This window comes from Silene latifolia, chromosome Y, assembly GCF_048544455.1.
Source record: "Silene latifolia isolate original U9 population chromosome Y, ASM4854445v1, whole genome shotgun sequence".
Lineage (NCBI taxonomy): Eukaryota > Viridiplantae > Streptophyta > Magnoliopsida > Caryophyllales > Caryophyllaceae > Silene > Silene latifolia.
Window position 1 is genome coordinate 299,856,210 of NC_133538.1, and position 22,164 is coordinate 299,878,373.

The following is a 22,164-nucleotide window of genomic DNA, read 5'->3' on the forward strand; positions in this document are numbered from 1 at the left end:
CGGAATATGATGCATACTATCGTTACGATAAAATAAATAAATGAATGCGATACGTAAATAAAATTCCTAGTGTGGCCTATCCTAGTAAAAAGAACATAATACAACTTTGGAATCCACCGTTGGACCCGAAAAGCTTGTCTTGATGTTCCATCTTTGTCCATGTAGCGGGAGTGAGCATCCGGTCTCCTTCTTTAGTCTTCTCAAAATTACAATTAAAATTTACAAAATATAAACCTATTTACATTCTAAATAAAAACTGTAATTAAAAGAAATAAAAGGGAGATATGAGATCTCAAAATACAACCAAGACCGTGTTCCATCATTACGGTAACACGTTCTACTAAGGCCACACTAAGTTACAACCGTTTGCAAAAATAAATAAATACGTAATTAAAAGCATTCAAAATGATCAAAAACGATAAATAAAATGCATCAACTAAATTAAATTTATTCGTGACATAATTCCGTAATTATGTTAAATTATCCAAACCACCAAAGATAATTAAAATTATGTGATAAAACCGCTTCATCAACTTAATTTTAATTCATGATAATCCGTTACTTTAAATCGTTTTAAAGTAACTAAATGGTACGTGAGTGAACCGTTTCACTATCAAGCGAAATGCACAAAATTCGTATTGTACACTAGTTTTGGCCGGAAAAAAAAACTTAAAATTTTTTTTTTTTTCTCTTCACGCCGATTACGTGAACAGTACCAAAAAAAAAATTTTTTTTTTATAAAAGTTTTCAAACCAAGAGCAAAAAAAAAAAAAAAAAGGCTCAAATCGTGAGCAACAAGGATCAAAACAAACGATTTGATAAAACTCAATTGCAATTTAATCTAATCAGATAGAATTCAAACTACAATTGATACATCTTTAACATATTGCAATAATTATCGATTAAAATTACAACATGTAAAAACGATTGAAAACAAGAGATCGAACGATCTAACAAAATTGTGTGGCACGCAAATCGATGCAAAAAACAGGAAAAACAGGCCGTGAACATGAAGGCCACACGGTTTTCCAAAAATTTTTGGCCGAGACAAAAAAAAAAAAAAATTAGTGCCGCATGAAATTTTATGCAAACATTTTGATAGATCTTTAACATATTGCGATGAATATCGATTACAAAACAATATGCAAAGATCAAAATGAAAACAAGACAAACGACAACCAACACCGTGTAAACATGACACGGTTCCCAACACAAAAAAACGCAGCATATAAAAAAAATGCCGAGATAAAAAATGGCGCCGCAACAATTTTTAATCAAAAATTCATCGATTCAAAATTCGTTTGATGAAAATCACATAGAAAAATTTACGTGGCCTCGCTCTGATACCACTTGTAGGGTAATATCCGTATAAAACCCATAATTTGAAGGATTATAACGCAAATTTAATACGTGATTTATAGTCATAAACGAAAACAACAATGAAACAATAAAGATCAAGGATTAACCTTCGGTCCTAGTGCAAATTGGCAATGAGAGATCAAAGTAGATCTCCTCCTAAATGATGCACCCAAGATCGTCTAAGAAATGCCCTTGTGCTAGAATGAATCCTCTAATTGCCTTGCAATATTGAGAGGATTATTTTTGTGAGTTTTTCTTTAGATGAGAGATCTAGGTTTAGAGAGGAAAAATGTCTCTCAAAACCCTAAAATTTTTATCAAAATGAATTAGATTTCAAAAGAGAGAAAAAAAACTCTCTTTTGTCCTCACTTAATGACCATGGGCTCCCTTGGGAAGTGGGCTTCCACTTCCTTTTAATTTTAGCTCATGGTCTGGTTCGCAAATCGCTAAAATGTATATGACGCGGTTTTGTTATAAATCGTCATCGGTTATCGGTTATTAAAGCATCAACTAATAATACGGATTAGTTGAAATATTAATACATGTCCGACAAAGACGATATTGTATAATTATATTCAATATACATTAATCAAATATAAATCGCTTATATTTAATTCACGAATTAATTGCTTAATTCGCCTTAGCCGTTATTATTTAATCCGTATTAAATAAAATATCTCAACATCACATTTTGACTAATTATTAGTCAAATAACTCAGACTAACTGGTTAGTCAATTTTTGGCATCTACATGACTGTATTTTCATACCGTCACATCTCTCAAACGTATCCTATAGGTGTGACTTTTAGGGACCAGTTGATCACCGCCATCTGTATGACAATAACGTCAAACTTATCTAGCAAGCCAACCGTTATTGATAAACGTGGACCAACTGATTATGATACAAAAGTATACCCTTTGATCCTTTTAGAGATTTATAAGTCCTTGCACTAACTGTAAAGGACACCAGCCCCAACAATAAGTGTCCCCTGGTGCCAGCTTACTTGCGGACTGCCTATGGATCCTGCACCAGGTGTCTGGTTAGTAATAACGAAATTATTAGTTGAAATATTACCTAGTACCATTTCTGTGTTGCTGGCAGGATGCCAGCTATCTGGTGTGAGGTATCCTAGCCCTTGTGGGACTATCCTCTCTCCCGTCGAGACTGCTGCCAGATCCAATCTGGTCACTAACTTAGCTGGAATCTGTCGCGGCTACCTCCTGCTGCCCGATGCCCCCAGCATGGGCTCCACTTCCAAGGCCTGGTTCTCACCCTCCGTTCTTGCCGGTGAGATTTCTTGCTGCTTCAGAAGGTATATCTGCGCCCAGAGCTCTCTGTTTTTCCTTGTTACTTGGGCTTCTGCCTTCCTTTGGTCTTCCTGCATGCTTTCCATTAATCTTAGCAAACTATCCATGTCGTTAAGTTGAGTTTGTGTTGGACTTTGCGGTGGGGTGAGACTCGTGCTTCCTGTTCCCTTATCCGACTTAGAGTGTGCCCCTAAAGTAGGAATCTTCGGAGGTAAGGTGACTTTAGCTACGGGTGTGACTCTTGATGTGTGTCCGGGTGCCTGAGTTTGAGCCGCTGAAACTGGATTCTGGATGGGGTTTGGTGGTATCAGTGGCAGATTACTTCCTGACCCGGCTGGTGACGCTGATGATGCGTGTTTGCTTCCGTCCATTCTGTACTGAGTAATTAACGATGACGACCAATATGCCCCACGGTGGGCGCCAAACTGTTTTGGTATTTTTGTACCGAATTAGGTTAAAATAGGTCAAAGTGGTCTTATGCGTTTTATGTGAATTACGTAGTTTGTATGGTTGACGAGTGACCAAACAAGAATGTAAATAAAGCTTGATACGAAAGATTTGGTGACGCGGAAAACCCAATATGGGAAACGACTGCGGGAAGGGACGGTACCGTTCCATGGATTGCACTAGCTTTTAATATGGAGGATGGGTACAAATATGGCGGCACAACTTTTCTAGCTAGCACAATATGTAGGGTTTTCGTATGTGTTTATGAATGGTCTTCCTCCCTTCTTCGTCATGTATATATATAGGACCTAAACCCTAGTAGGGTTTAGGTCGCTTGCGCTGCAAGTAAAGCCGGATCCCGCCCTTGTTGGCCTTCTTCTTGTTGACTGCCCATGATCTGCTGTTTAGAACCCTGTTCTCCCTATTCTCCCTAAAATCCGTCTGCTTGCTTTCAGCTTACGGGCTCCTCAAGGCCATTAATTTACTCGGCCCAATCCATCATGCAAGTCTTGATGGACCTATCTCCTTGTTGGCCCAATGCGCAGAATTTGGCTCAAACAATATACTAGATTTCATGCCCGGGCGTTGCCCGGGTCATATCCTGACAGTATTTCAAATTAATTATCATGAAGCTAACCTTAAAAAGAGAAGTTAGCGAAATGGCCATATATAAGGTCTTTTTTTTTTTTTTTTTTTTTGAAACAACCCCAAAGGCGGGTTTACCTCATCTCATTAATATCACGAGTAACCAACGACATAACTTGTTCGGGTAATAAACTATCCCAAACTTGCCTACCTATTTCAGACGAACTATAATGGGCAAGCTCATGAGCTACACTATTGAGTTTCCGACTAACAAAAGACCAAATAACGGAATTAAAAGCAGAACAAAAATAGAAAATATCATCTAAAATCAAATGGAAGTCACTCTGGCCGTGCTCCTTCCTCTTTAACGCGTCGATCACCGATTTGCAATCGCTCTCGATGATTATATTCGAATGTCCCCTGCTCCTCGCCTCTTTAATGCCTTCGAGAATCGCCATGGACTCCGCAAGCTTTGGTTCCAGCTCCTCCCTCCTATGCTCCGATAAGCCCCACACCACCTCACCATTATTACCTCTGCATACCACTCCTACACCCATTCCCCAACCTTCCTTCACCCCCGCATCTATATTCAACTTCACGAACCCCTGTTCTGGTTTCGTCCACTGCCCCTGCTCACCCCGCATTACCCTTGCTGCCTCCACATTTCCCATATCCACCTCCATCTCCCTTCTCATTCCCTCTACTCTCTTCACCACCCGCAATGCATCCAACTGCTCTTGCTCAAAGACCACTCTATTTCTTGCTTCCCACATCGCCCAACACCCGAACATAAACAAATCTATCTCACTGTCCTCCAACTCCCTCCACACATCCTCCACCCACTCCCTCACCCGCTCATACCCCTCCGTCCTCCTTACTCCGATCCCAAGCCTATCCCAAACCCCACCCGTCCACCCACACCCCCTTAGAAGATGAAGACTAGTCTCCAATTCGCAACGACAAATAGGACACCCTGCATCCATGGACCGAACACGGGTAGCTACATTGGCTTTAGTGGCAATCGCTTCATTACAAAGCTGCCATATAAACACCTTGACCCGAGGCCAAACATTTACTCTCCAAATACGGTTCCAAAGCCTCTTTTCCCCCGCATAGCTAGAGGTCCCAGCCCCCTCCATATCTACTCCTACCATAGCTTTATAAGCGGTCCGTACTGTGTACTCGCCACTCTTATCCAAGTCCCACATCCAGCAATCCTCTGGTTTTGTATCGCTAATTCGTATTTTTAGGATTCTTTCTTGCTCGAAGGGTAGAAAAAGATGACTAACCTTGGCCGTGTCCCACGCTCCACCATCCGCCGTCCACAAATCAGCAACCCGCATGTCATCCGAAGCCTCCCCTCTATCTGAAATAATGAGTCTCGACTGTGTGTGTGGAACCCACGGGTCAGACCACACTCTCGTAGAGAACCCATTGCCAATGCGTCTCCTAATTCCCAACTTCAACACCTCCCGAGCCTCCCAAATTCCACGCCATGTGTAGCTAGGATTAACCCCTAGATTTGCTTCCAAAAATTGTCCATACGGGAAATATTTTCCGCCCACAACCCGCACCATAAGGCTTGACTTGTCAGTTAAAAACCTCCATGCTTGTTTGCCTAAAAGTGCCCTGTTGAATTTATGGAAGTCCCTAAAGCCTAGCCCACCCATCCCCTTCGGTTTGCAGAGCTTCGACCAAGCAATCCAAGGTATTTTCGCCCTCCCTCGAGCTGCCCCCCACCAGAACCGTGACACTAGGGATCGAAGTTCATTACAAAAATTATCCGGGAGCTTGAAGACACTCATCGCATAGGTTGGGATTGATTGGGCGACTGCCTTTATCAACACTTCCCGACCCGCCTTCGAAAACAACTGCCCTTTCAATCCTTGTAATTTCTTCCCTAATTTGTCACGCACCACATTCGCTACCACACTTCTAGAGTGACCAACTGTTGTAGGCAGTCCCAGGTAACGGTCCTGACCATCCACCATTCGAACCCCCAACACATTAGTGACCCCCTCCTTATCTCTTTCGCGAGTACCTCGGCTGAACGAAACCGTTGTTTTATCGAAATTAATCACTTGTCCCGAGGCTCCAGCATAGTCATTTAGTATCTCCTTCACTTTAGTAGCTTCGTCCAAATTGGCCATGACAAAGAATATACTATCATCCGCAAAGAGTAGATGTGTTACCGTAGGTGAATGAGGAGCGATCCTAATGCCATGTATAGACCCCATTTCCGCAGCTCGCCGCATTAGACTTGATAACACTTCCGCGCACAGAATAAAGAGATAAGGTGATAAAGGGTCACCTTGTCGAAGTCCTCTTTCTGGTCGAAACTCGTCAGACGGAGTACCATTGATGAGGATAGAGAAACTAACAGAAGTCACACAATGCATTACTCTATCAACCCAACCCGTATCAAATCCCATCCGGATCAAAACCCGCTCCAAAAAATTCCACTCCACTCTATCGTAAGCTTTGGACATATCAAGTTTGAGCGCCATAAACCCGTTTTTATGCTTGGAGTTTTTCATGAAATGGAACATTTCGAAGGCTACTAATATATTATCCATGATGAGGCGACCCGGTGTAAAGGCACGTTGATTTTCCGACACAATATCACCCAAGAACATTTTCAGACGGTTAGCTAGAACCTTCGACACCAATTTATAAATGACATTGCATAAACTTATGGGACGAAACTCGGTCATTTTATCCGGTGCCTTTTCTTTGGGATTAAAACAATATGAGTTTTATTAATACCTGTCGGAAATGGGGCTCCTCGTAATATGCCAAGAACCGTTCGAGTAACCGCCTGTCCCACTATATGCCAATAGGTCTGATAGAAGAGCCCATTCATGCCATCCGGACCGGGGGCTTTTAGGGGATGCATCTGGTTTAGAGCGGTCACAACCTCCTCTTCCATATAATCACCCCTAAGTATGGCATTCATGCTTCCCGTAACTCTCCCTGCCACTCCATCAAGTAAATGTTCAAAGTATGCCGGCTGCCCAGATGCAAACACGTCCTCGAAATACTCCTTTGCCACCCTTGAGATGTCATCCCGGCCCTCCCAAACACGCCCCTCATTATCAACCAAACGTGCAATATGATTCTTCTGCTTTCTCTGACTCGCTTTTCGATGGAAAAATTTTGTATTTCGGTCTCCTTCTTTAAGCCAAATTGCCCTAGACCTTTGTCTCCAAAAAAGTTCCTCTTGTTTAAGCAGCTCCGCAATCTCCTTAACCAACCCCCGTCTCTCCTTAACCGCACCCCGTGATCTTCCCCCCGCATTCAACACCTCGAGCCGTCTTCGTTTCTTATTTAAATAACGCATCACCTTCCCTATGCTTGTGCCCTTCCACTTCTGCAAGTCCTCCGCACACTGGGTTAATAGTTCCACCAAATCCGTCCCTCCTTTCTCCCACGCTTCCTGCACCACCCCCTCACACCCATCCGCTCCAACCCACAAGTGTTCGAAACGAAACAGCTTCCCTTGAACCCGCTCTTCACGCCTTCTTTGTGCCAACCGTAGCAAGATTGGAGCATGGTCTGACCATTCCCGCTCCAAATGAGTAAGATTCGCCCTCGGAAATAAATCAATCCAAGCCTCATTGCATAGGGCCCTATCAATTCGGCTTTGTCTATTGTCTTCCTCCGCTTGTCCATTATCGTAGGTGAACATATACCCCTCAAAATCGACATCCCTTAACCCACAATCATCCACTGCTTCCCTGAAATTATTCATTTGCCATTGGGCACGTACTCCCCCTTTCATTTCAGTCGCAAAGAGCACTTCATTAAAATCTCCTATACATACCCATGGACCATCATATTGCGAACCGAGCTCCCTAAGAAGCTCCCACGAAAGATGTCTCTCTGTAACATTTGGCCACCCGTAAAACCCCGTTGCACGCCAGGTCCCTTCTTCTCCCTGAATCTCAAAATCCATATGATGAACCGATGCCGAACGAAAATTACACTGTATATGCTTCTTCCACATAAAGGCTAGCCCCCCAGACCTCCCCACACTGTCCACTTCCATTCCCTCATACTCATCAAAGCTAGCCCTGATTCTCCTGAATTCTTCACCGCTTAGCTTGGTCTCGGAGAGAAAGACCAAGGCGGGGGCCTCCTTCCGTAATAAATTACGGAGTCCACTAACTGCAGAGGGGTTGCCCAGCCCCCTGCAGTTGAGGCTTAAAAGACTCATTGGGCCCGGCGGGGTTGAGTGCCCTCAACCTCCGCCTCAGATGAACTTACATCCATGATTTTTCGACATTTGAATACTCCTCCCTCCCGCCCATCAGTCCCTACCTCCTCACCCCTTCTTTTCTCCCCAACCTGTGCCCAAGTAACCTCCCTCCCAACTGGTTCAATGATGCTTGGATCCCTGCTCTTCCTCGTCCACTTTCTGCCCTCCCCTCTCCCCTTCTCTCCCTCCCCATTGTGTGTTGCCCCCTTCGCTCCTACATTCTCCTCCACTTCCTCCTGTTCGATTCTTTCATCAACACCCCTGCCCTCCACTAGCATCTCCCCTCCTCCCCCCAAATGCCATGTCATATCCCCACTCCCTTCCAGAATAGTTCCCCCTTCTCCTACCCCTTCCTCCTGCATATTTTTCTCTACCTCTTCACCCCTGCCCCTTGATTCAGTAAAGCCTTCATGGAAACTCTCCCTACTCCTTCCCCGTGTTTTCGCTTTAATAGAGATGCTTTGTAACTTCGCTATCATACTCGACACTGCCTCTTCCTCACTACGCCTCTGCTCCTCTTCAAATGCACCAAATAAAACCCTCGCCTTTGAATGATCCACCTCCGCCATAGTTTTTACTACCCTCCTTGGTGAAGCTCTCAAATTTTCACTGAATCGGAGCTCCCCTTCCTCATACGGTCCATCCTTGCAATCTTTTTCTCCATGACCTAGCACCCCACATCCATAACAAAATATAGGTAGTCTTTCATACTTCACCTCAAATTCAACTTTCTCCCCCTTTGCTAGTATAATCTTCACTGAGTCACGCAATGGAGACCGTACATCATGTAAAACCCTGACCCGAACCGCTCTTTCAACTTCTGGTAGCGGAGCTTCATCCACACCCACAAAACGACCCAACTGCATCCCTAACCTGCGTATATTTTCGAGATTCGAGCGTCCTCTCAATGGCAAATCATAAACCCTAGCCCAGAATGGAACGTGAAAAAGCGGCGTATCAGACACTCTCCCATCGCTAATAGGATCGTTAAAACACCAAATAAACTTATCGAAATGCCATGGTTGACCATCGACAACCTTTGCTTTATCTGTCTCTAATTCGAACTTGAATATGAAAATTTTATTCTTAACGTCAATGAGATTCCCGACTACATTACCTTTTGAGTTCCAAAGCTTCGTCATGGTGTCAATGGCTGCCCGTGCATTTATCGCCTTCGACGTCCAAATTCTTCCAACCAGTATAGCATTAGTTTTGTCAATATTCGACTTCTCATCCCCTACATCCCATACGAATTCATCCTCCTGTCCCATAATACTTTTGCCCTTCCTATGCCTCAACTCAGAGCTTGATGTCATGTCGTATTTTAGAGAGAAGCCTCTCCCTTAGCCACCGAATAGAGTAGAAACCACCACGAGAAGCGTAGATGATCCCTCGAAGAAAAGGAGAACCCTAAAGACGACGATTAGACGGAGGCTCTCATAGAAACCCTAGAGAGAGTTTTAGAACATGTCAAAAGTTTACTGGGTTTGTTTTTTTGGTGATCTTAGTCCAATATATATTGAAAAATAAGTTCTTTTAGATTCTGTTCATAGTTATTGGTCTCATTATCATTAAAAAAATGGGGAATTAAATCCAATAATTTATCAAAAATATGATCGACTAAAGTACATAATTATAGATTCACTTGATTCGATATTGAAAAATAAGTTCTTTTAGATTCTGTTCATAGTAATTGGTCTCATTATCATTAAAAAAATGGGGAATTAAATCCAATAATTTATCAAAAATATGATCGACTAAAGTACATAATTATAGCTGATATGTAACTTATAACTCTATGCTTCTGGAATTACGTTTATACCTTAATTATGTGCCTATAGTTATTCCATGCTATATACTCTGTATTGATCGTGATTGAGAAATATGTTTCTAATTCCTCTAGGTAAATTATCTATATCTACTACTCCTTCCGTACGAATGATTTGGATGTGGTAGAACTCATTTAAAATTCTGGTATTTCTTAAAAATTAATCAAATAGTTGTCAAAGTAGCTAGGCAACCACATAATATATAGAAAGGAAGCATTAGAATTGATGAGCACTTGTACTAGAAAGAATAGTTGAACTAACTATTCTTTCCAACTCCAATACAAACTCTTGGAAATAAATAAATATTAGATACATAGAAACAAATTTTTACTATTTTAAAAATTACTATTTTTTAGTATTGCTCGAAAATTGTACCTTAATGTAAGAGCTCGAAAGTCATTCACAATAGAAATTATGGATATCTATAGTTTCATTACTTTATTTAAGACAAATCATTTGAACAATGTTAAAAGTTATTTATCTTCTATTATCTTCTTTAAATTAGATCCATCTTTTTACTTGAAAACCAAATTAAAATTATAAGACTTCGAGTTAAATTCTTCGGCCTCGAGTACCAATTTAGATCAAGACTTCGATTTAAATTGTTTGGCCTCGAGTTCTTATTATCAATCAAGGAAACTATCATAGAAAATATATTCCTATCAGATTCTTTCATATATTTCTATCAAATACTAATTCAAAAGTATATATTTCCTTTTCACGACTACACGGATTCAAATAATTGCGATCAAGACTTTCTTATTATCAACTATTGTAGACAATTATTTGTACCAACGACCACGCCAACCTTTTTTTTTGAAAATATGGAAGCAAAATTTATCTACTTAGCTACATAGTGTCTATGTTCCGTCATTTGGTCACCAAACTTAGACCTAAAACACAATTATAAAACATAAAACAGAATTAAACCAGCAAAACTCTACCAACTATAATTCACACATGAAACTGTACATACGACACGTGGTATTATGGTGGAAAGGAAGTGAAACACTTTGTGAAGTATTAATATTTTATCATAGACCCAGCTTCATGGGTAAGACTGCGAAACAGTGAAACGCCAATATCAACTCTCTATACATATAAGAGCATAATAATAACACAACTATAGAAAATATACAAGCATGAAGAGAACAAAAATTTTAAATAATAAAAAGCATAGTAAGTATTTCAAATTTTCAAGGTAATTTATTGTAGAATACAACTCATTTATGTAAATATTAAGCTTAAAAATTTATAATGTTAATCAGAAATAATATATATAAGTTCAATTAGATTTCAGTTTTGATGTAAAAAAGATTAATAAATAACTCAAATTCTTTTAAAAGCTCCAAAAAATATTCATAAACTCAATTAAATATAAAACGATTGTACAATGCTAATATACAACCGTTGGTTTAATCTTTATTCCGTCTTAAGGAATATAATCACACTAAAAAAAGGAGCTCATAAACTTTACCATATAAATCATAAACTTTACACTTAAACTATTGAGTTTTATATTTTATATAACTTGGAAAGTATGTCATAGTCTACCTACTAATAATCACTTCACCTAGATTGATTGGTACTCCCTGCATTATTAGTGTCATGAGAAAAATGGCTTTGTTCGGCCATGCATTCGATCTCTATGATAGTGCTTAATTAATGTTTTGGTAAAAATTTACCAAGTTATTAATTTAATTAGTGAGTGATAATAATCGTTCTGTTGCTAACGACGGAATGAATGCAACGAATTTAACGAACGAATGAACGACGAAATAAAAGATTGACATGCGGAGTTTTGGTACGCGGAAAACCCGATGTGGGAACAACCGCGGGGGAGTCGGAATCCGACCAATTTGACACTATAATCGAGACGGAATTATGCAAATAAGGAAATAAAAGGGCTAATTTGCTATGGAATATTGCTAAATGATCAATGGAAATGCGATTGTATGAGCGTTGGTGTGTCTGGAATGATCTCCTTTTCTCCGCCTCTGCTTGGCTTTATATAGCTGTTGATGTGTGTATTTTATATAAGGTTTTTACCTCAATTTAATACGCATTTCTGCATTATTTACGTAGCATCTAGCTACAAATTCCCCCGAATAGTCCACTTTGGTTTGTCTTTTGTAAATTGCAGGTACGGACCAGAAAAGAGCAAAACCGAGCCTAGACTTGTCTTATTTGCATGCATTTTGGAGAATAAGGAATTGGAGCTTGGAATCCATCACCTAAAGACGCGTGAGCTGACCTTAGAAGGTGCCAAAGAGTCCTATATGCCAATATAGCTCGACCGGCAAACTATTTGGTCGATCGAATGCTTTATCCATCGAAGAATCACTCAATCTAGCTGTTCTGTTGCTCGATCGAAAGCGCTGATACAAGGAGTACTCGATCGAACAACATTTCTGTTCGATCGAGGGGAATTTCTATATTTGTTCTCGATCGAGTGGTTTCATTTCCCTCGATCGAGAGGTTTTCCTTTCTATGCGTGTGTTTGCCTAATTCCGAGATGAGCTTTGTAATTAGGATATAAGCTAGGTTAAGTAGTACGTTGAAATGACTTCTTCTTCTCCCTTAGACTTCGAAATTCTCTCCTCTCCCTTTACTCTCTCATAGTCTTACTCTCGGAACTTTTGCTTGGATCTTACAACTTGTAATCGGTACCTTTATTCTTCCTTTATTCTTAATCCTAATCTATTGTTGCTTTTTATTGCTTTCTATTTCTTTCTTCCTATTACTTGCAATTGCTTTTATCAATCTTTCATCGTTCTTGTTATCATGTTTAATCTTTCTTGCTTATATATGATTGTTGCTACCCCGATATTAATGCATAGCAAATCTCCCTTGCTAAGACATAGGGGAGCCATGTTTTTAAGGAAAGTGTAAATTGAATTATTAGGTTTGATGCTAGTTTAGTCTATGTTGTTAATTGCTACATATAATTGTTCTTGTCTAATTGAGTCGACGCAGTTAGTTAATAAATCACAGTAAACCCCAACCTAGATCGGAAGATCGGAAAGGGTAAGACTCGTAGCGAACATTAGAGCACTTTAGTGAGGGCGGAAGCTAAGATATTAGTGTTTTAGGGTGAATTGAGACCGGAAGGAGATATTCATTGCCTCATAGATTATACTTGGATTGAACTGAGACCTAGATTGCATGACTAGAAAATCATGGTGAACCTACTGTCTTAGATTATTTCTCCCTATTTGTTTATTTCATACTCTCTTGCTTTCTTTCTTTCCTTGATCTCATTAGATTAGAACAAACAACTAAAACTCCCAGAACTGGTTTCCTAGACGGACTTAATTAAGGTTGACATTTTCCCATCTCCCTGTGGAGATCGACCCTACTTACTGCTAGCTTCTGTTAGTGTAATTAGGTATTTATTTTTGGTACCTAACGACGATATCAAATTTTGGCGCCATTACCGGGGAGGTGGCGTAATTTTGTTGCTTTTATTGAGTTTGTCTCTCGTCTCAAGGAATTTATTCCTTAAGATTGATCTCATATTTTTGCAAGTTCTTAATTAGTTTTGCATGATATCTGTTATAGAAGAGAACATTGTCGTACCTGCCTTCCTGTAAATTCTATCTGCTAGGATGCCGAATATAGCCAGTCATTCAAAGCCTATGGTGGATTCCCTTCCTAAAGGTTTCCTGTTACCCACTACTGATTCGGGGACCTTTGGAATCCACCCCTCTTATATACAGCTGGTTGAGAAAAATCTTATCAGGGGAGTACCTGGAGAGGATCCTTGCAAGCATATAGAGTTATTTACAGAGTATTGCTCCACCATTCCTCTAGCTGCTGGGGGTAACGCAAGATAGAGTTAAGGGAATCCTTTTCCCTTTCTCCTTGGCTGATGATGCCCGAAAGTGGTTGAGAGATTTAGACAGGGAAGCTGCCGGTGTGACTGACTGGAATTCCCTAGCCTTTGTCTTTTACAGATGATACTTCCCACCACAGCGAACTAATGCGTTGAGAGCTCAAATTACTAAATTTGAGCAACTAACTACTGAAGACTTGAACGAGGCTTGGAGTAGGTTCAAGAAGCTCGTCCGATCTGTACCTCATCATGGCTTTAAGCGATGGTTCTTATGCACCCAATTCTACAACGGGTTGTATCCAGACCATAGAGCTATTCTCGATAATGCGGCCAAGGGGAGATTCCACAAAAATGTTGAAGATGATCAAGGGTGGCATCTTATTGAGGAAATGGCCATCCACGTTGCCGAATATGGAAATCCCCGGGGAGGTACGTATGTAAATGAGTTGATAGCAGCTGAGGTGGAAGGTCCCAGTGGAAGGTTGGGCAGTCCGGAGATTATACAGACCATGGGTGAGAACGAAAAAGTTTGTGCTATTACTGAGCATGAGATAGTATGTGGTAGATGCGGTATAGAGGGGCATGACTCTATCGGTTGTATGGCGAATGTAGAGCGCTCCCTTGCTTATCAAAAATGCAAGCTAGGAGTGTCATTCTCTAAGTTACATGAAGCCTTGCCTCAACGAGTACTTCTAGCACCCCTACACTAATGTCGCAACCACATTCGTCCTCTACAAATGAGGAGTTTGCCAAATTGAAATCCTTGGTATTGAACTTAACGCACCAGTTTGGGAAGAAATCCGATAAGGATAATATTGCCATAGTAGAGCTAAGAGAGAAAGTTGTGCGGCTAACACTCGCGCAAAACTAAGCGAATCAATCTCCCCCATGTGATCCAGTCAATGCCATTAATCTCTGAAGCGGTCTTACTTATGATGGAGCGAAAATGCCGGAAGACGGGGTTGTGACAGCTGATGATGCCCCGGATAACGAGTTAGAGGAGCTAATAGACGATATCCCTACTGAATATCATCCTGCAGCTCGATCGAGTGGAAATACAGCTCGATCGAGTGATTTAGCCTCTCCCAGCACTCGATCGAGTACAATATCTGGTCGATCGAGAAGTGCCACAATTGAAGATTTCGATCGGGAAGTTAATTCCTCTTGATCGAGTAACTTGGCAGAGAATGTTGTTCGATCGAGTAATTCTGGGGCTCGATCGACAGAAGCTGAAATTGAAGAACTCGATCGAGAGGTGCATATTCCTCGATCGAGTGATTTGTCAGATAAAACAGTTCGATTGAGTAAAGAAACTACTCGATCGAGTACCAGAGAAAGCAGAACATCAAATTCAACATCCAATTCTGCTACTGTGTCTTCTCCCCCTACTGTGGAGGTGTCACGTGCTGCTAAAGGTAAAGAGAAAGTCGGGGGTCCACTCATTGCTACCAGGGTTCCTTATCCGAGACGTTTGAAGGATGCTAAAGTTGCGCAACAGTACGGTAAGTTTGTGGTCGTGGTCAAGAACCTCCAGGTAACTGTCCCTCTTACCGAACTTATTACCCAGGTACCTACTTACGCTAAATTTATGAAAGACATTGTGACGCGTAAGACAGAGCTTGGTGAATTTGAGATTGTTGCATTTATGGAAGAGTCTAGTAATTTACTTTTAAATAAAGCTCCACCTAAAATGAAGGACCCGGGTAGTTTCTCTATTACCTGTACTATAGGCAATGATGTAATAGACAAGGCTCTCTGTGATTTAGGAGCCAGTGTCAGTGTCATGTCCTTCTCTATCTGCAAGAAGCTTAATATGGGTCACCTTCAAATGACTAACATTACATTACAGATGGCTGATAGATCTGTACGACGACCCTTGGGTATCTTAGAGGACGTGCCTTTGAAAGTAGGCAAGTTCTTTATACCGGTGGACTTTATTGTTTTAGACATAGTTGAGGATACCCGGACCCCAATTATGCTAGGAAGACCATTCTTATGTACATCTGGGGCCATCATTGATGTCAAACAAGGGCGTTTGACTCTTGCAGTGGAGGATGATGCGATCACATTTAGTCTGCCTAGTACTCTTGCTCGGCCAATGATAGAGGATACATGTTATTCTGTTGATATTGTTGACGAGTCTGTCTATGACTTATGGTCGGGTTCTTTTATAAAGGGCCCACTAGAAGCTCTAATGCTTTTGGACGAGTGTGCAAATAACCCGGATAAAAATGATGCTGCGTTGGATTTGCTTGAAGCTGGTTTAGATGAGCGTGAACTCACCGACGCTGAAAGAGAGAGGGTGGAACAAATGATTAGTACTCTCTGCACCATAGAGGTAAAGGCACCTGAGCGTATGCCTCTTCCTTCTCATCTTAAATATGCTTTCTTAGATGATACAGAGCAATATCCAGTCATTGTTAGTTCTAAGCTTGATGATGATCAGCTGACCGCTTTGTTAGCTATGCTTAAGAAAAACAGGAAAGCTATGGGTTATTCTTTGGATGACATCAAGGGGATTAGTCCCGACATTTGTATGCACAAGATTGAGCTTGAGGAGGATCATAAGCCTTGCAGGCAGAGTCAGCGCCGGCTGAACCAGAAGATTTAGGATGTTGTGATGGCTGAGGTAATGAAGCTGCTTGACACATGTATTATCTATTTTGTTGGTCATTCTAAGTGGGTGAGTCCAGTTCAAGTAGTTCCTAAGAAAGGAGGGACTACTGTGGTAAAGAATGACAAAAATGACTTAATACCTACAAGGGTAGTGACTGGCTGGCGGATGTGTATAGACTACAGACAGCTGAATGTCGCCACAAAGAAAGATCACTTTCCCCTTCCTTTCATTGATCAAATGGTAGAAAGGTTAGCTTATCATAAGTTTTTTTGTTATCTAGATGCGTACTCAGGATTCTTTCAGATCCCTATTCATCCGGATGATCAGGAAAAGACTACTTTTACTTGTCCTTAGGGTGTTTTTTTTTATCGCAGAATGCCTTTTGGTTTGTGTAATGCCCCTACCACCTTTCAAAGGTGCATTATGGGGATATTTTCTGAGTATATTGAGTCTATTATGGACGTCTTTATGGACGATTTTAGTGTCTATGGAAGTGATTTTGCTAAATGTCTGTCTAACCTTGATAAAGTGTTGCAGCACTGCATTGAGGTAAACCTTGTGCTTAATTGGGAGAAGTGCCACTTTATGGTCAACGAGGGAGTTGTCCTAGGGCACTTAGTTTCTAACAGGGGTATTGAGGTTGACAAAGCAAAGGTGCAAGTGATTCAGCAATTACCTCCTCCTGTTAATGTCAAGGGAGTGCGGAGTTTCCTTGGTCATGCTGGCTTTTATCGCCGGTTTATCAAGGACTTTTCAAAAATTGCTAAACCACTTACACAGTTGTTGCTTAAGGATGCCCCTTTTGTATTTACAGATGAGTGTCATTCTGATTTTATCAGGTTAAAGCAGGCCTTGATTTTGGCGCCGATTATACAGCCTTCCGACTGGGATTTGCCGTTCGAGATTATGTGTGATGCTAGTGATTATGCACTAGGAGCGGTGCTAGGTCAAAGGAAAGACAAAGCTTTAAATGCAATTTACTATGCGAGCCAAACTCTGGATGAGGCTCAAGTGAAGTACACCACTACTGAGAAGGAGCTGCTAGCTGTGGTATATGCGCTAGAAAAATTTCGTTCTTATTTGATAGGGTCAGAAGTTACTGTTTTTACTGACCATGCAACGCTGAGACACCTTCTTACTAAGAAAGAAGCTAAACCACGGCTGTTGAGATGGATAGTTCTCCTTCAGGAGTTTGATTTGCAGATAAAAGATTAGAAAGGTGCCGAGAACGTAGTAGCTGATCACCTGTCGCGACTGTCACATCACGAGGGAGAAGATTCTTTACCTATTGATGATTCTTTTCCTGATGATTCTTTATTTTCTGTTCTTTCCTCTTTTAATAACCAAGATCCTTGGTATGCAGTTTTCGCTAATTACGTTGTTAGTGGCACGCTGCCACCTGACCTTTCTTATCAGCAGAGGAAGCGTTTTCTTTATAACGCTAAGCAGTACTTCTGGGATGACCCTTATTTATTTAAGGAGTGTGCAGACGGTCTCTACAGACGGTGTATTCCGCAGTGGGAGACCAGGGTGATCTTGGAAGGCTGTCACTCATCCGCTTATGGTGGTCACCACGATCCATCGCGTACCGTGGCTAAGGTTCTTCAGTCTGGTTTTTACTGGCCTACTTTGTTTGCTGATGCTAAGGCTTTTGTTTCAGCTTGTGACGCTTGCTAGCGTTCTGGGAATATTTCGAAGAGACATGAGATGCCACAAAATTATATCTTATAAGTTGAGGTTTTTGATGTCTGGGGCATCGATTTCCAAGGCCTCTTCCCATCTAGTAAAGGTAACAGGTATATCTTGGTAGCTGTTGATTATGTGTCTAAGTGGGTGGAGGCAATTGCTTCACCCCATTGTGATGCCAAGACCATGATTAAAATGTTTAAAAAGTTTATATTTCCCCGATTTGGTGTCCCTAGGGTCGTCATTAGTGATGGGGGAATGCATTTTAAGGAAAAGAAACTAACTTCTATTTTGTCTAAGGTTGGTGTTCAACACCGGCGTGGTTTGGGGTATCATCCCCAAACTAGTGGTCAAGTTAAGGTCTCTAATCGTGAGATTAAAGAGATCTTAGCTAAAGTAGTTTCTAAGTCATAGAAGGACTGGAGTCTTAAGCTGGAAGACACATTATGGGCATATCGGACTGCCTTTAAAACACTGATTGGTGCATCACCATATCGGTTAGTTTATGGGAAGTCATCTCATTTACCTGTTGAGTTAGAATATAAGGCTTGGTGGGCAATTCGTGAACTTAACTTTGATCCTAAGTTGTGTGGTCAGAATCGTTTATTGCAGCTAGATGAGCTGGAGGAGTTTAGGCTTAATGCCTATGATAGCTCACGCATCTATAAAGAGAAAACAAAGAGATGACACGACAAACAGACCATATCTCAATAATTTCATGTCGGGCAGAAGGTGTTGCTGTTTAATGCCTGACCACGCTTATTTCCTGGCAAGCTGAAGTCTAGGTGGAGTGGCCCTCATACAGTGACAGCTGTCACTAAATTCGGGTCCGCGGAGTTAGAGAATTCTGAGGGAAATAGGTTCAAGGTGAATGGGCAATATGTGATGCATTACCATGAGGCAAATGATGCAGACAATCGCATTGAATTCTTGTACTTCGACAATCCTGATGAGCCAGTCGATTGAAGCCAGAAAGTTCGTGCGGGACCTCTTAAACCTGCGCTATCCGGGAGGCAATCCGGACTGTTTTATTGTACTTTAGTTTAAACTTATTTTCCTTCTTTATGCCATGTGTTAAACTTTAAACTCTAATCGATGCGTATCTTGTTATTCCTGTACTTCTTTTATGCGTTTTACAGGTGACCTTGTTCGATCGTGTGGTTTTTTTACTCGATCGAACACTTTGGCTAGGAACGTTACTCGATCGAGCCTCTGCTGCTCTCGATCGAAATGATGCAAACCCACTTCTCTCGATCAAGTATCTTATCTTCTCGATCAAACGCTTTTGACACCAACTCCTCTCGATCAAACCACTCTGATCTGTTCGATCGAGTAGTTATGTGGTCCAGCTATTATTTTTCACTTGTTGTGCTGCTGCGTCGCTACACGTGACCTCCCATGTTCATGGTCGGTTTGGGGAGGTCGCTCCTTACGCTGTCTTGTAAGTTTTCCGACTCCCGCTATCCTTTTCTCTTTCATTTTCATTTCTCTCCCTATTTTTGGTACAATGACGGCATTGTACGGTTTGGTTTGGGAGGTATGCATCCATATCGGTGTCTGTATGTTTTCTTGCATTTCTGCTTGCACGTTTATTCATTCTCGCATGCATCGTTGTTTTTAATTCGAAAAATCACATAAAATTAAAAAAACTTCACGTTTATTTTGAGTCGGAGTTATTGAACTTTGACGCTACTTTGAGTCTTTACCCTTGCCTTGCATACTTGACACATATTATTGGCAAGCTACATTTGCATTCTAAGGTTAGAGCTTAATAAACTAGTGACATTTATGACCAGTTTCATATAGGATGTGAGTAGTACTCTCTATAAGACATGTAACATGAATTTGCATAAGTATGAATTCAGTCATCTTGATACTTGTATGCATTCGGTCTGTGGTTGGTGACACATGTTAGGAGAGGCAGTTCCCTCTATTTCATTCTACCCATGAGCTCCACATAGCCAAATTGCCATTTTGTCCTACATAGCTACAAACCATAATTTTGCCTACCCTAGCCGAGCTAGTAGTTAGTAGTTGTTTGGAATGTTTTCACTGCAGTTTGGTTGCATATCTGATTTGAGAAGTTGGTGGAAATGTTCAAGGGAATGAAAGAAAGGAAATTTGGAAAAGAAAGAAAAGAAGAAAAAAAAACGAAAAAAAAAGAATTGAAAAAGAAAGAAAAAAAGAAGAAAGAGATTATGAAAAATCATGAGCTGAAAGTTTAATATGTTGTGATTTACCTCCCATGTTCTATTTGTATCCTATGGGGAGTTAATAATTTATGGTGGTTAGTGAGTTTTGTGCTGCAATTTAGCACCGATTTGTATTGATTTATTGAGTTTGAAGTTGGGACGTGTTTTCAATTTGGATCCGTTACTGCTAGCTTGGCTGCTAACTCCACTTATCCAAAATTCTTCTTAGCCCCTTCTTACCCATTACCTCACTTACCCAAATGTAAGTCCTCGGCATGTGTCTTGGTCATTTGTTGCTTGGAATGCATATGTACGGTTGTAGAGATTCTATTCATGTTAAGCTGCATGCATGTTCTTATAGGTCGAGTTAGGTGAGTGACTTTGCTTCTTTCTATCTTCTACTTATATACTCACCTTGTGCTTAATTTGAGTGATGAGCAACCCGTGAGAGTCCGATATTCATGTGTCTTGCAAGGTCTACGGTTCAGTAGTTGGAAACATTGATTTAACTCGTTTGCACTTACCATTTGCCACTTTGTTAGTTGTTGCATTAAATTGGTTTAGGTGGCTGATTTGTAGCCGATGAGTTGGTCCCGTTCCACTAGTTGTCTTTAGTCGCATTCATAGTTTGCTTGGGGACAAGCAAAGGTTTGGTTTGGGGAGATTTGATGCGTGTATTTTATATAAGGTTTTTACCTCAATTTTACACGCATTTCTGCGTTATTTACGTCGCATATAGCTACAAATACCCCTGAATAGTCCACTTTGGTTTGTCTTATGTAAGTTGCAGGTAAGGACCAAAAAGGAGCAAAACCGAGCCTAGACTAGTCTCATTTGCATGCATTTTGGAGAATAAGAAATCGGAGCTTGGAATCCATCACCGAAAGACGCGTGAGCCGACCTCGGAAGGCGCCAAAGAGTCCTATGTGCCAATATAGCTCGACCGACCAACTATTTGGTCGATCGTATGCTTTAGCCATCGAAGAATCACTCGATCGAGCTATTCTGTTGCTCGATCGAAAGGGCTGATATAAGGAGTACTCGATCGAAGAACATTTCTCTTCAATCGAGGGGAATTTCTTTATTTGTTCTCGATAGAGTGGTTTCATTTCACTCGATCGAGAGGTTTTCCTTTCTATGCGTGTGTTTGCCTAATTCTGAGATGGGCTTTGTAATTAGGATATAAGCTAGGTTAAGTAGTACGTTGAAACGACTTCTTCTTCTCCCTTATACTTCGACATTCCCTCCTCTCCCTTTACTCTCTCATACTCTTACTCTCGGAACTTTTGCTTGGATCTTACAACTTGTAATCGGTACCTTTATTCTTCCTTTATTCTTAATCCTAATCTATTGCTGCTTTTTATTGCTTTGTATTGCTCTCTCCCTGTTACTTGCAATTGCTATTATCAATCTTTCTTAGTTCTTGTTATCATGTTAATCTATCTTACTTATGTATGATTATTGCTACCCCGATAATAACGCATAGCTAATCTCCCTTGCTAAGACATAGGGGAGCCATGATTTTAAGGAAAATGTAAATTGAATTATTAGGTTTGATGCTAGTTTAGTCTATGTTGTTAATCGCTACAAATAATTGTTCTTGTCTAATTGAGTCGACGCAATTAGTTAATAAAACACAGTAAAACCCGATTTAGATCGGAAGATTGGAAAGGGTGAGACTATTAGCGAACATTAGGGCACTTTAGTGAGGGCGGAAGCTAAGCTATTTGTGTTTTAGGGTGAATTGAGACCGGAAGGAGATATTCATTGCCTCATAGATTATACTTGCATTGACCTGAGACCTAGATTGCATGACTAGAGAATCATGGTGAACCGACTGCCTTAGCTATTTTCTCCCTGTTTGTTTAATTCCTACTCTCTTGCTTTCTTTCTTTCCTTGATCTCATTAGATTAGAACAAACAACTAAAACCCTCATAACTGGTTTCCTAGACAGACTTAATTAAGGCTAACATTTTCCCATCTCCATGTGGAGATCGACCCTACTTACTGCTAGCTTCTTTTAGTGTAATAAGGTATTTATTTTTGG